The sequence below is a fragment of the Camelus ferus genome, chromosome 2 (genome assembly GCF_009834535.1).
Source record: "Camelus ferus isolate YT-003-E chromosome 2, BCGSAC_Cfer_1.0, whole genome shotgun sequence".
Taxonomy (NCBI): Eukaryota; Metazoa; Chordata; class Mammalia; order Artiodactyla; family Camelidae; genus Camelus; species Camelus ferus.
In genome coordinates this window covers 99,107,105-99,125,966 of record NC_045697.1, presented here as the reverse complement: position 1 = coordinate 99,125,966, position 18,862 = coordinate 99,107,105, and the positions used below count along the sequence as shown (strand labels likewise).

Genomic DNA, 18,862 nt, shown 5'->3' with positions numbered 1-18,862 from the left:
GCATGGTATCACCTATATGGGGAATCTTTAAAAAAAAAAAAAAATGTAAACTCACAGAAACAGAGTAGATTGGTGGTTGTCAGGGGCAGGGGGTGAGCAAAATCAAAACAGGCTAGTAAAAGGGTATAAACTTTCAGTTATTAGATGAGTAAGGTCTGAGGATCTAATATATAACATGATGACTATAGATTTTATTGTATAATTGAAATCTGCTAAGAGTAGAACTTAAGTATTCTCACACAAAAAAAAGTAAACATGAGAAGGGTTAAATATGTAAGGATGTAATGGATGTGTTAATTACCTCAGTGGGGGAAATCCATTCACAAATTACATGTATATCAAAACATGTTGTACACTTTATATATATGACAATTTTTCAATTATACGTCAATCTGAAAAAAATCTCTAACTTAAAAAAAAGAAAGCATCATTACAGACTGTAGTTCTTTCCTCATTCTCCATAAATCTACAGGAAATTATGGATGATCAGTTCAACCTTATTAGTTTATGACACAACTACATGAGAAAAAAACCTCCCTGATAGTAATTTAACCATGTCTTAAAACTGGGTAAGAAAACTGCATAGTTAACTGCATAACTCACTCAATGTGCATAAAAGACTATGGCTGTGCAGAGTCAGAAACAAGTGGACATTTCTAACCCTGTGCCAGCAATGACGACCATAAACTTACGCCACTCTCCAAGGAGAGCCAGGAGAGCGATCATCAGACCCTTGGAAAATCAGAAATGCAGAATATGAATGCCAAGTGCTTTTCTTTTCTTTTCTTTTTTTTTTTTTTAACTGTTTGTCTTTAAGGCCTGAAAGGCCATAATGACCCAAGGAAGGTCATGACATTGATATCCTCACAAACCATAGCCACAAATTTCTTGTACTCAGGGAAGTAACCAAGATTCGTCTTTCTGCTGTTTTCTGTCATTGGCATCATTTTGCTTCTGATGATTGCCTTTTTACTAATATCTTTTAAAGTTTGTAAGTTGCTATGGCAGGTTAAGTGAAAAGACACTTTATAAATGTGAATGGTCAGAATAATTACAGCTATGTTAAAAACATTTCCTTTTCCTCAGCTAAATCCATAGACCTACTTTCCATGAAGTAAAAGAGATTACGAGCAGAAGAATGCTCTATTTTTCACACTCATTGGAGTTTTATATGATCCTTTTTGAAAACAAAACACAGTTGTCCCATCTTGTATCTACTATTGTAAAACACCTTAAATTATTCAAAATTTAAGGGTTAAGTTTTTCCACAACAGGACTCAAAATTAGCCATGATGAGATTCTAAAAAGTCACCTTCAAAACCAGTCCATTTTATTTTTCATAAAAGTCTAACTATTTAGAAGGTTTTATTCCCCACTGCAGTTCTAGTGGCCTTGAGTAGGTGTGTGGGACAGAGAGATATTATATAAAAGCATCCCAGCCAAGCCCAACAGGGGCTGGGATCTGCGGCCCCTGTGTGTGTCTGCCCCACACGGTGAGATGCACGTGCACTTTTGTGTGTCTCATCTGCAAGCGGAAGGAGGCCTCCGGGGCAAGAAAGAATGAGGCAATCAGAAAGAGGGATGTTCCGGGGTCTTTCTCCTTGCCCGAGCCAGGGAACCAGTTTCACACCCCAGTGGAGACCAGGCTGAAAGTTGCAGGATGGCCTTTATGAAAGGCTTGGTGAGACTCCAGACGCCTGCAGTGCCATGCCTCAAATGACAAAGTGACAGAGACTTGGGGAGAGCCACGGCCCTCACCTCCCTCTGCCACAGACCACTGAGCAGCCCCCATGCGGTCACAGAAGACTCTAGAATCTGGAGAGGAGTACCGCACTCCCAGGACTGGGGCACAGCCCCTCCCGTCAATCGCTAGCCAGCAGAGCTGTGTCCCTGCCCACATCCCCTGGGGCTCAAGGAAGCAACTGGGAAGGCAGGGGAAGTGGGTAGTAAGAAATCACTGACTCCCAGACTGGGAGTTCAAAATTTGTAGATACTGACAGGCATATGTAGAATAGATAAACAAGATCATACTGTATAGTACAGGGAAACATATACAAGACCTTGTGGCAGCTCACAGCAAAGAAGAATGTGACAATGAATATATGTACGTTCATGTATAACTGAAAAACTGTGCTCTACACTGGAATTTGACACAACATTGTAAACTGACTATAACTCAATTAAAAAAAAAGTTAAAGAAATCACTTGAGACACAGGCACGGAAGTGAGTTTAACTGCATTTGTGCTCCCAGAGGGCACAGCGTGGGGTACTTCGACAGTTTAGTGTATCTCTCACGCTCCTCTCCCAAGAGCGGTTAGTCACTCTTGGTCTCACCCAACCTCATGTCCCAGCTGCGCGCACTGTAACTTTTCTCCCGGTTCCTCATTTACTGACTTGCCTTTAAGCCCTAGGGCTGTGTCCATTTCTTGCTTTCATCTTTCAGAGACTGAAAATAATTCTCTGACAGCCAGGACTGGGGCCCTGCTATCGCTAATGGTCTTCCCTGCTGCTGCTTGCTGAAGACACCAGGTATTCCTTGGCCTCGGAATAAGTGGAATCTCATTCCAACACGCAATAATGACCCCCTTCGCCACGTGACCATGTCCTTCTGCTGCCCCTGCAGAACCCCCACACCACCGTTCAGCCGTCCATGCCCAGATGTGTCCCAGGTCAGCTCATTCACAGTAACCGTCAGCAGACACTTTAACTCAAGGGGATCAAACTCTGAAAACCTGTTCTTCACAACCCTATCAGTGACGAATTACAGTTACATTGACATGAAAATAATTGACAGTCTCTTTTTGGACATGAAGACAGACATATTACAGAAGAGCCTCAGGAAAAATCTAAGGGACAGAAATCAGCTGGCAGCCACTGTGTCAATGACCCCTTGCAGGAACAGAGGGGTAACATTGGTTCTGACTGTTGGGCCAAGTGATGTCCCTTCAAAGTCCAATGACCCCCATTTCTGGGCTCCCAGATAAAGTACATTCTTTACTGGGCATGATTCCCCTTAAAAACTAACAGCCCCAGGTAATGCCCACCTTATCAGGCCCCCACCGCCCTTCATGGACCCTAAACCTCTTACCTCACCTAAAACCAACCACAGACTTGTGCACAAGCCAGTCAGGCACCTTGTGACCCAACCTTAAAAAAGACCCCAACAACCAGCCCTTGGCGCTCACACAGGCACCTCTGTGTGGCCCACTCTTGCCTATGACAATGTACTCTAGTAAACTCCTTTCTATTCTTATGCTTAACTTCTGGTAAATTCTTTTACCAAACCTGTGCATGTCACCACGTCCTTGTTTGGGCCGCCATGTTATGCTCAAAACACTGACCACTGACGGATGCCCCCTTTCCTGCATGTCCACACTGAGGGAGAACTAGTCTGTCTACTCTTCCCTGGTGAGACCCTCTTTGCACTATAATCCTGTGCTCTTTGATAGTTAAGCTTCCCAGAAGATTAGAGAGCAGCTTATTTTCTGTTACAGGCAGGTGTCACCCGGGGCTCAAATTCCACCCAGGGATAACAGAAAAAGTCTTTGCTGGAAGGACAGTGGGGTGACCAACCATCCTGGTTTTCCCCGGCCTGAAAAGGTTTTCAGAATGTGAGACTTTGATTTTTAAAATCAGCACAATCCCTGGTAAATTGGCTTGGTTTGCCTGGAACTGAGAGATGTCCTGGGACACAGGAATCTGAGGGCTAAAACTGGAAAAGTCCCAAACTGGAAAGAGTCGGCCACCCTAGAGGATGGGCTGGTGGAGCCTGTGGAGACTGAAGGTTAAAGTCACTGAAAGCCCCCATGGTCCACCCCCAACTCCAAGGAGGCCTGGAGGCTCAGGACATGTGACCATTGCAGATTCCCACCTGGACCTGAGGGCTGGGAGCAGTGAGGGCAGACCCAAGCTAGGTTCTGCTTGGCCCCTGTCTCAGCAATTAGATGTATGGACTAGAAAGCTCACTTCATATTGGAAAAGAATCACACTGGGGTCTGACAGTTCCTAAAACCCTAGTCTCTGACTAAAATTGCATAACTGCCATAAAAATATGTACACATCCCACTGTAGCAGAGGTGGCCGGCTAACAAGGATGGCGTGAACTTGGCTCTGAGCAGTAGCTGCCAAGTCAGGGACTACACTTCCCAGTCTCCTGGGATTTGGGTGGGGCTACTTCTTGCCAATGGAATGTAAGTAAAATGAAATGTGTCACTTCTGAGCCAAAAAGCTGAGTAGACAGTGTGCCAAGCTCTCCTTTCCCCCACACACTAGTTGAATGGAGAGAACTCTGAGGACCTGGCTGGGGACAGAACCCTTAGATGGAAGGAGCCTATGCCACAAAAGCCCAAGTGGAAGTCCACCCAACCAGGAAGACCTTGACGTGAGCAGGACGTAACTCCCGTTAAGTCACTGGGAATATGGGGTTGGTCCACTAGCACAGCTAATGCATTTGACTAGAAGAGTTTATAATATACATTACAAAACAAATACAAAATAGAAATTTAAAGATATTTTAGGGGTAAATATAAAAAACTCCAATATTTTCCTCACCCACACAGCAGATTCCTTAGCACACACCCTCTGTGTGTGCACATCACTTGGGAGATCCTTGGCCTAAAGCACTTGAATATTTCTGCTTTTTGATAAGTTTCCCATGAACACTCAACACAAAACACTTGCTTGTAACAATCTCGTTTGTAGAAAATCTGAACCATCTGCCAAAGGGGAAAACCTGATCAGCCAGAGAACGCTCCCTAATGCCATGCTCACTGTATATCTTTTAAAAAATAAAAAGCATCAAAGCAACTAAAAGGAGGTTTCTCCCCTTTGAGATTTTTGTTGCTCCTTTTTCTTATGTCTTTTGTTTTGGTGACTTGTTCCAAAACACTAGGCTGCACACCGCCATGAGCAACTTGTACTATTAACCCAGATGACCCAGCCTCGGTCTGCTGGCTTTGGACCCTGGGAAGTGTCTGGTTTATTACACTGATGGAGGGGTCAGAGCAACAGGTTAATATGCTCAGAAAAGGCTTGGGGATGAGAGGTTGCTGGAGCCAGTCTTTTTGTATAGATCTGTAACTATCTAAATTGCTCCTTGTCAAGTAACCCTTATTGTGGGAACACGAGAGGGAGGTTGCTACTAATGGTGGAGGGCATGAATCTAACCAGCATTTTAGTGACGCGTTTGCTAAGGAACAGGATGGGCAGCTGAGGGAGTGAGGCTTGCATTTCATCCAAATTCTAGCTGCCACTTGTCCCCTGACTATCTGAGAATCATCTAGCTTGTGTGACAGAAGCTGTCTGGTAGTGGTATGGACTAAATGTTTGTGTCTCTCCAAAATTTAAATGCTGAAGCCCTAACCCCCTCAGTGAGGCTGTATTTGGAGTAAGGAATTAGGGTTAAATGAGGTCAGAAGGGTGGGGTCCTGAATCACTAGGACTGGTGTCCTTGTAAGAAGAAACACCAGAGAGCTCTGACACCTGCCAGACTGACCCTCTCTCCCTCCCCACCCCTACAGAGAAAAGGCCATGTGAGGACACATGAAGCCAAGAGAAGAGAGCTCTCACTGGAAATAGAATTGGCCAGAACCTTGATTTTAGACTTGTAGCCTCTAAAACTGAAAAATAAATACCTGTCATTGAAGCCACCCAGTCTATGGCATTTTGTTACAGTAGCCCCAGCTGAGTAATAAGGTGGGTTTTAGAGGAGGGTGGAGTTTGAAGAACTCATCAGTCATTCTCTTATCTTGGAGACCCCTTGCTGGCCCTTTATAACCCAGTGGATAAGTACACCTTGTGCTTTCAGCTGATGTACACTTGCAAGAAGAATGCATATGTGTTTATTGTCTCTCTATTGTTTATTTTTTGTACTTAATACAGAGGTAAGTGACTCAAATTACTATAATTTTAGTATTGCAGAATATTTGAAAAATTACTGTCCTTTTGAATTTTCCTTTTCTTCATAGTTTTTAGACATGCTTTATGGTCAATAGCTTTAATTTCTAAATTTCAGGTTTAGAATTCAAAGCGCTATAAGAAGTTAGTAAAATGGCAAACAAACAAAAAAATACCCCTCCCCCAGAACTATAGTAGAGTAAGAAAAGGCTAATATTTCTAAAGAGTACTCAGATTCATGATGATTGAGTTTACTTGTGCCCTGTGGCAGGTTAATTCTGGAACAGAAACTGAATAATTCAGCATTAAGAAAACAGTGGTGCATTAACAAGAAGGAAGTAAGAAATTCTTCTACCTTACCCAGAACTGATGGAACCACTGTTAGGATACTATATATACTTCCAGGTGCCAGGTTTAGAAATAATATGAAAAATTTTAGTCTAAAGAGAACAACCAAGTTTTTCTAATGATTGGGGGGGAAAAGCTGAATTGGTGCTACCTAACCTCAAAAAATTGAAGATGAAAGACATTTAATGATGGTCCTCAAGTGTATGAAAAAGAGTGAGGTCATCAGCAGCTGCTTCTTCCCGTAGGATAGAATCAGAGAGAATATATTTAAATTACAAGATCAACTTATTACTTGGATCTACTTTTTAGATTTATAAGAGCCTTTAAAGGGATCAAGGTGCTCAAAATGACTAGCTAGGATTTTCTAAGCTTAGTAATAACAAGAAGAAATGGCCCTTGGTGAAACTATAGTTGCTATTTTCATAATTTCAAAAAATGTATTCTGGCAAAAGACTACAAAACTCTAGAAAGTTACTCCAATGCTCTCCCTGGAGGAAGGGAAGAGGAATTGAATGGGGGCTCTAGAGAAGGGACCCTAGGCTAGTAACTAGGATAAGTTAGACTCTATAATCATCATCTCTGCTTGACAAATAAATATCCAACCTGAGGCAACCCGCAGACAGGAAAATAGGGAGTTCAGTAGTGGTCAGAGGGACCTTGAAGTGATTGCTATGAGATGTCAAGTTCCACTCAAAGAAAGAATCAGTCATAACACTGCACTTCTCGGCTATACTTAGTATAGGGCATAGGGCTCGGCTTAGGGCATAGCAGCAGGAGAAAAGAGTAGGGGAAAAGGCAGCATTTCTGCTGCTGACAAGACCATGAGACCATCAAGGGAAGCTGAAGGGACTCAATGTTTTGGTTCCGGAGAGCCAAAAAAGAAAGTGCATTCCCTCTTGGGGATCTGCAGAGCTCAGGGGAGCCTACCCTGAAAAAGAGGGTAGGTAGCCAAGCAGGCTTGGAATGAACTGGTTATCCCAGGGGTTCCTGCCCTAACCACCTTAGATAAAGTTGAAATGGCTTTATTAGCAATGAATCTACTCTGCTCTGGTCAAGTTTATCCTAAACCTTAGAACTTAAGGCAAAAACTAGGCTAGTGCTATGGAATATCCAAGAAGAAATTCAGGGAAGGGAGTAAGGACCATTTCCATTCACCTCTGAGAGAGAATCCAGAATACCCATACTGTGCCCTTAAAGGTATTTTATGGCTCCAAATCCCCCAACCCCACCCCAATTATTGGCTATTATTCTTTAACCCCTTTCTGTTCTGCCATGACTAATCAAACAAAATAAACAAGACACTTCTAACAAGGAAACTGGCTTTGTATACTTATAAACAACTTAAGTGAAATATTTGGAAATGGTGTCAATTTTATTCCTAGGACAAGAGGAGTCCAGATACAGAAAAGCCAGGAGACAGCAGTAACTTGAAAGAAAATCAAATTTGTGAAAACTACGTGAAGTAACAAGAACCAGCAATGGCCCAAGAATGTAACCTGCTGCAAGTCCAAAGCTCCCCAGCACGAAGTTCTCAGCTCATGAACGACAAAGTAGGAAGATGCAGAATCTCCTCCTATAATTTTATAAATAGTATGGTATCTCCCAAACTTCAAACATTATTATATTACTGTCAAAATTTTAGCCTCTGCATCTACCTCTTACTATTTTTCTATAAATCAACAACTTTTTACTCAAATAAATGAGGACAAGTGTAATTGTTCCCACTTGTGGTAGTGATGTAAGAGTGCCACTTTCCAAATAAAAGATAAGCATAAAAATTCCATGAAGGGCACAAAAGAAACCTCAACCAATTTAAGAGGATAGAAATTATTTCAAGCATCTTCTCTGACCACAATGGCATGAAACTAGAAATCAATCATAGAAAAGCAAGTGAGAAAAAAATGACAGCATGGAAACTAAAAAACATGCAACTAAAAAACCGATGGGTCAATGATGAAATCAAAGAAGAAATTAAAAAATACCTTGAGACACACAACAATGAAAACACAACCACACAAAATCTATGGGATGCATCAAAAGCAGTCCTAAGAGGGAAGTTCACAGTGATAAGGCCTTCCTTAAAAAACAAGAACAATCTCAAATAAACAACCTAACCTACCACCTAAAAGAATTACAAAAAGAAGGGCAAGCAAAACCGAAAGTCAGCAGAAGGATCAGGAGGGAATAGAGATTTAAAAATAGGGGGAAAAAATCAATCAAACCAAGAGCTGGTTTTTTGAAAGAATAACCAAAATTGACAAACCTATGGCCAGGTTCACAAAGAAGAAAAAAGAGAGGACACAAATAAAATAAGAAATGAAACTGGAGAAATTACAACCAACTCCACAAAAATACAAAAAATAAGAGAATACTGTGAACAACTATGTGGCAATAAATTGAACAACCTAGAAGAAATGGACAAGTTTCTAGAAATATATGGTCCACAAAAACTGAATCAAGAAGAAATAAATCATTTAAACACACCAATCACTAGAAGTGAAATAGAAGCAGCAATAAAAAAAAAAAAAACCTCCCTGCAAACAAAAGTCCAGGACCAGATGGCTTCACTGGGGAATTATATCAAATATACAAAGAAGAACTCAAACCGATTCTTCTCAAACTCTTCCAAAAGATTTAAGAGGGGGGAATACTCCCAAACTTATTCTATGAAGCCACCATCACCCTGATACCAAACCCAGACAAAGACATGACCAAAAAAGAAAACCATAGGCCAATATTGTTGATGAAGACAGATGCAAATATCCTCAACAAAATATTAGCAAACAATCCAACAACACATAAAAAAGATTATACATTATGATCAAGTTGGGTTCATCCCAGGAACATAAGGATAGTTCAACATATGCAAATTAATCAATGTGATACCCCACTTCAACAAGAGAAAAGACAAAAATCACACGATCATCTCAATAGATGCAGAAAAAGCATTTGATAAAATTCCACACCCATTTATGATAAAAACTCTAACCAAAGTGGGTATGGAGGAAACAAATCTCAACGTAATATAAGCTACTTATGACAAACTTACAGCAGCATAATATCAGAAATGGCAAAGCTGAAAGCCTTCCCACTAAAATCTGGAACAAGACAAGGATACCTGCTCTTACCACTTGTACTCAACATAGTCTTGGAAGGCCTAGCCACAGCAATCAGGCAAGAAAAAGAGATAAAAGGGATCCAAATTGGAAGAGAAGAGGTAAAATTGTCATTATATGTAGATGACATGATACTATATATAGAAAACCCTAAAGGCTCCACACAAAAATTAAGAGAGGTGATAAAAGAATTTGGTAAGGTAGCATGATACAAGATTAACATACAGAAATCAGTTGGATTTCTTTATACTAACAACGAAGTATCCGAAAAGGAAAGTAAAGAAACAATCCCTTTTAAAATTGCATCCAAAACAATACAATACTTAGGAATAAATCTGACCAAAGAAGTGCAAGACATATATGTGGAGAACTACAAAACAATGACTAAGGAAATTAAGGATGACTTAGAGAAATTGAAAGATATCACCTGCTCTTGGATTGGAAGAATTAATATTGTTAAAATGGCCATACTTCCCAAAGCAGTCTACAGATTTAACACAATCCCTATCAAATTACCTAGGACATTATTCACAGAACTAGAACAAATAATCCTAAAATTTATATGGAATTATGAAAGACCCAGAATTGCCAAAGCAATATTGAAGAAAAAGAACAAAGCTAGAGGAATAACCCTCCCAGACTTCAGACAATACTACAGAGCTACAGTAATCAAAACAGCATGGTATTGGCACAAAAACAGATATAATGGATCAATGGAACAGAATAAACAGCCCAGAAATAAACCCATAAACTTTTGGCCAATTAATCTTTGACAAAGGAGGCAAGAACATGCAAGGAAGTAAAGACAGCAAGCGGTGATGGGATAACTGGACAGCTGTACATTAATCAATGAAGTTAGAACAGTCCCTCACACCATACACAAAAATAAATTTAAATTAGCTTAAAGATTTAAACATAAGACAAGACACTATAAATCTTAGAAGAAAACAAAGGCAAAACATTCTCTGACATAAATCTTAGCAATGTTCTCCTATGGCAGTCTACCCAGGCAACAGAAATAAAAGCAAAAATTAACAAATGGGATCTAATTAAACTTATAAGCTTTTGCATAGTAAAGGAAACCATAAGCAAAACAAAAAGACAACCTACAGAATGGAGAGAAAATAGTTGCAAAAGATGAGACTGACAAGGGCTTAATTTCCAGAATATACAAACAACTCATACAACCTACTAACAACAACAACAACAAAAAATCCCAAACAACCCAATCCAAAAATGGGCAGAAGACTTAAACAAGCAATTCTCCAACAAAGACATACAAATGGCCAACAGGCCCATGAAAAAAGGCTCAATATCGCTAATTATCAGAGAAATACAAATCAAAATTATAATGAGGTATCACGTCACACCAGTCAGAATGGCCATCATTCAAAAGTCTACAAACAATAAATGCTGGAGAGGGTGTGGAGAAAAAGGAACTCTCCTACACTATTGATGGGAATGTAGTTTGGCGCAGTCATTACGGAAAACAATGTGGAGACCCCTCAAAAGCCAAAAATAGACTTACCATATTATCCAGCAATCCCATTCCTGGGTATATATCCAGAGGGAACCTTAATTCAAAAAGATACACACACCCCAATGTTCATAGCAGCACCATTTACAATGGCCAATACATGGAAACAACCTAAATGTCCATCAACAGATGACTGGATAAAGATGTTGTGAACACCCATTTATGATAAAAACTTTCACCAAAGTGGGTATAGAGGGAACATATCTCAACATCATAAAAGCTATATATGACAAACCTACGGCCAGCATAGTACTCAATGGTGAAAAACTCAAAAGCTTCCCACTAAAATCTGGGACAAGACAAGGCTGCCCACTATCACCACTCCTATTCAACATAGTCTTGGAAGTCCTAGCCACAGCAGTCAGGCAAGAGAGAGAAATAAAAGGGATTCAATGGGAAAGAAGAGGTAAAAGTGTCACTATATGCCGATGACATGTTACTATATATAGAAAACCCTAAAAGGTCCACACAAAAACTACTAGAGCTGATTGAAGAATTCAGCAAGGTAGCAGGTTACAAGATTAACGTTCAAAAATCAGTTGCATTTCTTTACACTAACGATGAATCAACAGAAAAAGAAAATAAAGAAACAATCCCCTTTAAAATAGCACCCAAAGTAATAAAATACCTAGGAATAACTCTAACCAAGGAGGTGAAAGAATTATACACAGAAAACTATAAACCATTGATGAAGGAAATTAAAGACGACTTTAAAAAACGGAAAGATATCCCATGCTCCTGGATTGGAAGAATCAATATTGTTAAAATGGTCACACTGCCCAAGGAAATCTACAGATTTAATGCAATCCCTATCAAATTACCCAGGACATATTTCACAGAACTAGAACAAATCATAATAAAATTTATATGGAACCACAAAAGACCTAAAAATTGCCAAAGCATTACTGGAGAGAAAGAAAGAGGCTAGAGGACTAACTCTCCCAGACTTCAGACAATACTATAGAGCCACAGTCATCAAGACAGCATGGTATTGGTACAAAAACAGACATATAGACCAATGGAACAGAATAGAGAGCCCAGAAATGAACCCACAAACTTTTGGTCAACTTATCTTCGACAAAGGAGGCAAGAATATACAGTGGAATAAAGACAGTCTCTTCAGCAAATGGTGTTGGGAAAACTGGAGAGCAGCATGTAAAGCAATGAAGCTAGAACACTCCCTTACACCATACACAAAAATAAACTCAAAATGGATCAAAGACTTAAACATAAGACAAGACACAATAAACCTAGAAGAAAATATAGGCAAAACATTATCTGACGTACATCTCAAAAATGTTCTCCTAGAACAGTCTACTCAAGCAATAGAAATAAAAGAATAAACAAATGGGACCTAATGAAACTTAAAAGCTTCTGCACAGCAAAGGAAACCATAAGTAAAACAAAAATACAACCTACGGAATGGGAAAAATTTTTGCAAATGAAACTGACAAAGGCTTGATCTCCAGAATATATAAGCAGCTCCTACGACTTAATGAGAAGCAACCAAAAAACTCAATCCAAAAATGGGCAAAAGACCTAAACAAGCAATTCTCCAAGGAAGACATACAAATGATCAATAGACACATGAAAAAATGCTCAGTATCACTAATTATCAGAGAAATGCAAATCAAAACTACAATGAGGTACCACCTCACACCAGTCAGAATGGCCAACATTCAAAAATCCACAAATGACAAATGCTGGAGAGGCTGTGGAGAAAGGGGAACCCTCCTACACTGCTGGTGGGAATGCAGTTTGGTGCAGCCACTGTGGAAAACAGCATGGAGATTCCTCAAAAGACTAGGAATAGACTTACCATATGACCCAGGAATCCCACTCCTGAGCATATATCCAGAAGGAACCCTACTTCAGGATGACACCTGCACCCCAATGTTCACAGCAGCACTATTTACAATAGCCAAGACATGGAAACAGCCTAAATGTCCATCAATGGATGACTGGGTAAAGAAGCTGTGGTATATTTATACAATGGAATACTACTCAGCCATAAAAGCTGACAACATAACACCATTTGCAGCAACATGGATACTCCTGGAGAATGTCATTCTAAGTGAAGTAAGCCAGAAAGAGAAAGAAAAATACCATATGAGATCACTCATATGTGGAATCCAAAAACAAAACAAAACATAATACAAAACAGAAACAGACTCATAGACATAGAATACAAACTTGTGGTTGCCAAGGGGGCGGGGGGTGGGAAGGGACAGAGTGGGATTTCAAAATGTAGAGCAGATAAACAAGATTATACTGTATAGCACAGGGAAATATATACAAGATTTTGTGGTAGCTCTCAGCAAAAAAAAAATGTGACAATAAATATATATATATGTTCGTATATAACTGAAAAATTGTGCTTTACATTGGAATTTGACACAACATTGTAAAATGACTATAACTCAATAAAAAATGTTTAAAAAAAAGATTTGTGGTATATTTATACAATGGAATACTACTGAGCTGTAAAAAAATAATAATAAAATAATGCCATTTGCAGAAACATGGATGGACCTGGAGATTGTCATTCTAAGTGAAGTAAGCCAGAAAGAGAAAGAAAAATACCATACCATATTACTTACATGTGGACTCTAAAAAAAAAAAAAAAAAAAAAAGATAAAGTTTTTTACAAAACAGAAACAGACTCACAGACACAGAAAACAAACTTACGGTTACCAGCGGGGAAGGGGGTGGGAATGGATAAATTGGGAGCTCAAGATTTGCAGATACTAACATATATATATATATAAAATTGATAAACAAGTTCATACTGTACTATATTCAATATCTTGCAGTAACTTACAGTGAAAAGGAATATGAAAACGAGTATGTGTATGTTCACGTATGACTGAGGCATTATGCTGTACGCCAGAAGTTGACACAACATTGTAAACAGACTATACTTCAATAAATAAATAAATAAACCCCCAAAATTCCATAAAAACAAAAATTGTCAGATTCTCATTAGATGTTAATGATGATTGAAGGCTCTGAGCAGGAGATCCTTCCTCTGCTGAGTGGGGGAAATGGGGTCCAAGAGGTGTCAAGAATACATTGAGGACTTCCAGCTAAACGTAGCAAAATAAATCCATGTTTATTTTTTCTCCCTCCCAAAGCTTCACTAAAATGCCAATAAAGGAATAAAAAATAGATACAAAGTTTTCAAGAACAAGGGAAATGGGAGCAGACACAGCAGTGGAAGAGAGATGGTAACAAAGTTCTTAAGGAAAGCCAGCACGTGGTGAACAGTAGCTGAATTGATAGAGCGCAGAAAACTAAACCAAAGTGCCCGCAGGAGGAAGAACAAACCAAGACTGAGACAGTACTTATCCCAGAACCCAAGAGGCTCAGGAAGCGGGGGCCCAGGCCCCTTGGAGGACCAATGCCTGATACGAAGAGTTGCTGAAAGACAGTATAAGGAGGGCTTTGGCTCCACTCCACCCCTGAGCCCCATCCCTATTCCTCCATCATAGGAAATGGGGGGATTATTGTTTGGAGAAACTGAACCAGAGAATCTCTGAGAGCTCCAGGACCAGTGGAGGGTGGGGGTAAAATTCTGTACTGAACAAATCCACATACTGCACAGTGGAAGAATTTTCCTTCCTTCACCCACCGCATTGTCAGACTACTGTAAGTCAGGCCTATGATACCTACCCTTCTCCATCACCACTCACTCTCTCCTCCCTTGTAGAAGGGTTAAGGGCGTTTTCTAGAGAAATGGTCCCAGAAAGATGACCTACAGATACTGACGTTTGGGGTCCCCCCAGAAGACAGCTGCCTCCTAATCCATCACCCTTTTATGAAGCTGCCCACCCAGTAAGCCCTGCCCACCACATGGAGCTCCCAGTTCACTACCTAGTGTCTCTTTCTTAGATTGCATAGACAGCCAATCAAGAATGACCTGACATTTGAGTAAGGCTTCCAGAATCTCTTTTGCTCAGATCTCCTTGCTGGACCTTTGTTTTCTTGGCCTCATAAGGCTAGAGGGCCCCAGGTTCAGTCCTTGGTCCTCTCCTTGTCTTTACCTACACCCACTCCCTTAAAGATTTCATCCAGTCTCATGGCTTTAAATCATCTCCATGTGCCAATGACTTACGAATTTATATTTTCAGCTCAGATCTCTCTGCTAAAATGCAGATTAGTATATACAACTGTCTACTCTCTATCTCTGCCTGGCTGTGTAAGCCAAAATGTGTTAGAAAGTTTACGATGCAGTAACAAATGATCCAAATTGCTTAGGAGAGCATAATGTTTAAAGCTTCTCCTTAGCTGTACCATAAGTCATATCTCCTGATCTTCCCCCCCCCCCAAAACTGCTCCTCCTGCAGCCTTCTCTGACTCAGTTAATCACAATTCCATCCTTCAAAATGCTCAGGCCAAAAATCTGGAAGTTGTTCTTAACTCTTCTCACCCTCCGTATTTATTATTTCAGGGAATCCTATTGGCTCTACCCTCAAAATATATCCAGAATCTGCCACATTTCATCATCTCTACTGCTACTTTCCTGGTTCAAGTCACTATCATCCCTTGCCTGAGTTTTTGCAGTAGCTTCCTCACTGAATTTTCTGCTTCTATCAATGCCTACAGACTATTCTCAGCAAAACAGATAAAGTGAGCCATTTAAAATATAAGATCATGTTATTCCTCTGCTTAAAATCCTGTAATGAATTTCCATTTCAGTCAGAGAAAAAGCCAGAGTCCTCACAATGGCCTTCAAGGCCCTGCCTGATCTGACCATCCATTACGTTTCTGACTGTCCCTCCCATCACTCTGCTGGCTTCCTCTCTCTGCCACACTAACTTCTTGAGAACTCACAAGGCTATTTCTTCTGTCTCAAGAGCAACTGTCCTGCATGTCCACATAGCTAACTCCTTCACCTGCTTCAAATTTTTGCTCAAGTGCCACCTTCTCAGTGGAGCCCACACTGACTATCCCCATTCAAATTACAAGCCACCCCACATCCCCTCAAATGCTTTCCTTTTTCTGGTATTTCTTAACACTTACTACCCCCTTACATAGAGTATTATTTTCTTATGGTATTATCTGCTTTTTGTTCATTGCCTGTCTTCCCTGGCTATAAGGTAAACTTGAAGAGGGCAAGGATCTTTGTTGAGTCATCCACTACTATATCCCAAGCTACCAGAACAATGCCTAATATGTAGAGGTACTCAGAAAATATTTAATGGGTGAATAATAAATAAAAATTAAAGACAGGGCCAAAGGAAGTCAGAATGGCCATCAGTAAAAAGTCCACAAATGATAAATGCTGGAGACAGTGTGGAGAAAAGGGAACGCTCTTACACTGCTGGTGGGAATGTAGTTTGGTGCAGCCATATGGAAAACACTATGGAGATTCCTCAAAAAACTAAAAACAGATTTACCATATGATCCAGCAATTCCACTCCTAGGCATACATCCCGAGGGAACTAATTTGAAAAGATACATGCACCCCAATGTTCATAGCAGTGCTATGTACAAAAGCCAAGACATGGAAACAACCTAAATGTCCATCAACAGATGATTGGATAAAGAAGTTGTGGTATATATATGCAAAGGAATACTACTTAGTGACAAAAAAGTATAAAATAATGCCATTTGCAGCAACATGAATGGACCTGGAGATTGTCATTCTAAGTGAAGTCAGCTAGAAAGAGAAAGAAAAATACCATATGATATCACCCATATGTGAAACCTGAAAAAAAAAAAGGAAGAATAAAGAAAGAAAGAAGACACTAATAAACTTAGCTACAAAAAAAAAAACAGACTTGCAGACATAGTAAACAAACTTATGGTTATTGGGGAAGGAGGTGGGAAGGGATCAATTTGGGAGTTTGAGATTTGCAAATGTTAAACACTATATATAGAAAGATAAACAAATTTCTTCTGTATAGTACATGGAACTATATTCAATATCTTGTAATAACCTTTAATGAAAGAATATGAAAACAAATGTGTATGTGTGTGTGTGTGTATATATATATATATGTGTATATATATACATGCAAGACTGGGACATTATGCTGTACACCAGAAGTTGACACATTGTAACTGACTATACTTCAACTTAAAACAATTTTAAAAATTAAAAAAAAAAAAAAAAAAAGACAGGGCCAAAGGAGGAAAATAAGAAACCTAGAAGAAACAAGAGATGATAAAGGAAGATTGTTTTTAAAACAGTATCATTGGGGGAAGAGAAATAACTCAGTGGTAGAGTGCGTGCTTGGCATGCCTGAAGTCTTAGGTACAATAACCAGTACCTCCATTAAAAAAAATTTATATAAATCCTCAGATATAAGAGAATAAATTGCATCCATGAGACAAAAAAGGAATGCTATAACAGCAGCAGCAACAAGAACTAAAGAACAATCAAAGGATTAAAAATTCTTAGGAATTAAAATTCACATCTGAAATTTTTTTTAAAAAATCAGTAAGAGGTTAGAGGTTCAAGAAATCCCAGAGAGAACAAAAGTCCAAGAAGACGAAAAACTCAAGATAAATCTAAAGGATCAATCCAGAAGGTCAACTTACAACTAATATATATTTTAAGAATGAAAGAACAGAGAAAATAAGGAGACAAAATTTAGGGGTATTTTAAAATATTCTAGAAAAGAAGGACATGAGTTTTCAGACTTTGAGAAAGCCACTTCTAGGGTTCAGCTTAGCGAAGAAAAATACCTCTGAGCAAACACAACACCATAACATCTTAGGACACTCGATCAGGGGAAGATCCCAAAGCTTCTACAGTTTCCAAGCAAAGGATCAGGAATCAGAACAGAACACCTCAACAATATCAGTGGAAATTAGATAATAATGAAACAATGTATTCAAAATTCTGAGGGTACGGATTTTTACTGTAGAAATGCCTAACCAAGCCATGAATCAACTGTGAGGCAGAATTAAGACATATTCAGAAATTCCAAAACCTGACATTCCCCTTCTCTCAGAAAGTGTCTGGAGGGTGTACTCCATCAAAACAAAGAAAAACCAACAAACAGGATGATATGAGATCCAGGAAACAAGAGATCCAAATCAGTAGAGTATAACGGAACTTCCTAAGATGTCAACAGGAAGTCCTAGGATGACAACCGTATAACAGACCTAAAGAGCAACCTCCAGATTGCAGCATAAAGAAACTAACCAACCAAATAAACAAAGAGGCAATTATTAACCCCAGGTAAAACAAAAAAATATACAAGAAGGAAATTTAATCATAGTATACCACTTGATTCAGCTTTGAACATTATTTAATCACAATAACATAAACATTGGCTATGGGTTTAGCTCAACAAAGTGATATAATTTTACTGGAAGGATGAGGTGAGGAAAAAAGGAAACAGAGGAGTATGAAATTCTTCCATAAAAGGAAGTCAAATGATAATGTCTAAAATTTGTGAATCAATAAATAGCAGTGAACTCAATAGTATTTAGAAATACAGAAATAAATACCAAAAGTAGTAGTCAAAAGGAATGTCATGGGTTATCTCTAGGGATGGACTGGGGGTCAGGAGAATTATTTGTTGTTATAAGGCTTATAATCTCACTTTATTTTCAGACTACATACATGGATTACCCTAATAAAAATAAATATTAATTTTGGAGTGTGGGACATATTGGCACCAAACCAATACTTTCCACTTAATATAACCATAAAGATTCAAAGATACTGGAAATGAATTTCTCATCATGGGGTCCAATATTATTTAAAATAATACCTTTTTTTCATTTTTCAGTTTTATTAGGTAGAATTGTTACAGTCTGACTGCAGATATACAATATATTGCATATAAATACACATATACAATATACTGCACATATTTTTAAACTTACATATATGTACTGTTCAATGTTTCTAAGAACGTTTAGAGCTTTAGGTTTTTAAACTTACATAGTTATCAAAGGAATAAAGCCAATCACAAAATAAGAATTCAAAAACATACATACACCCTG

General features: G+C 39.1%; 1 protein-coding gene and 1 long non-coding RNA gene across 2 annotated transcripts in view; one reads left to right on the top strand and one right to left on the bottom strand.

Annotated features, from left to right (window-relative positions):
- Positions 1–8,418, top strand: part of LOC116658669 — a 44,230-nt gene extending 35,812 nt beyond the window's left edge. The window contains exon 2 of the long non-coding RNA XR_004313907.1: positions 7,627–8,418. This is a non-coding gene — a long non-coding RNA (uncharacterized LOC116658669). The remainder of the gene's footprint in view (positions 1–7,626) is intronic.
- Positions 1–18,862, bottom strand: part of MGST2 (microsomal glutathione S-transferase 2) — a 37,626-nt gene that overhangs the window by 8,079 nt on the left and 10,685 nt on the right.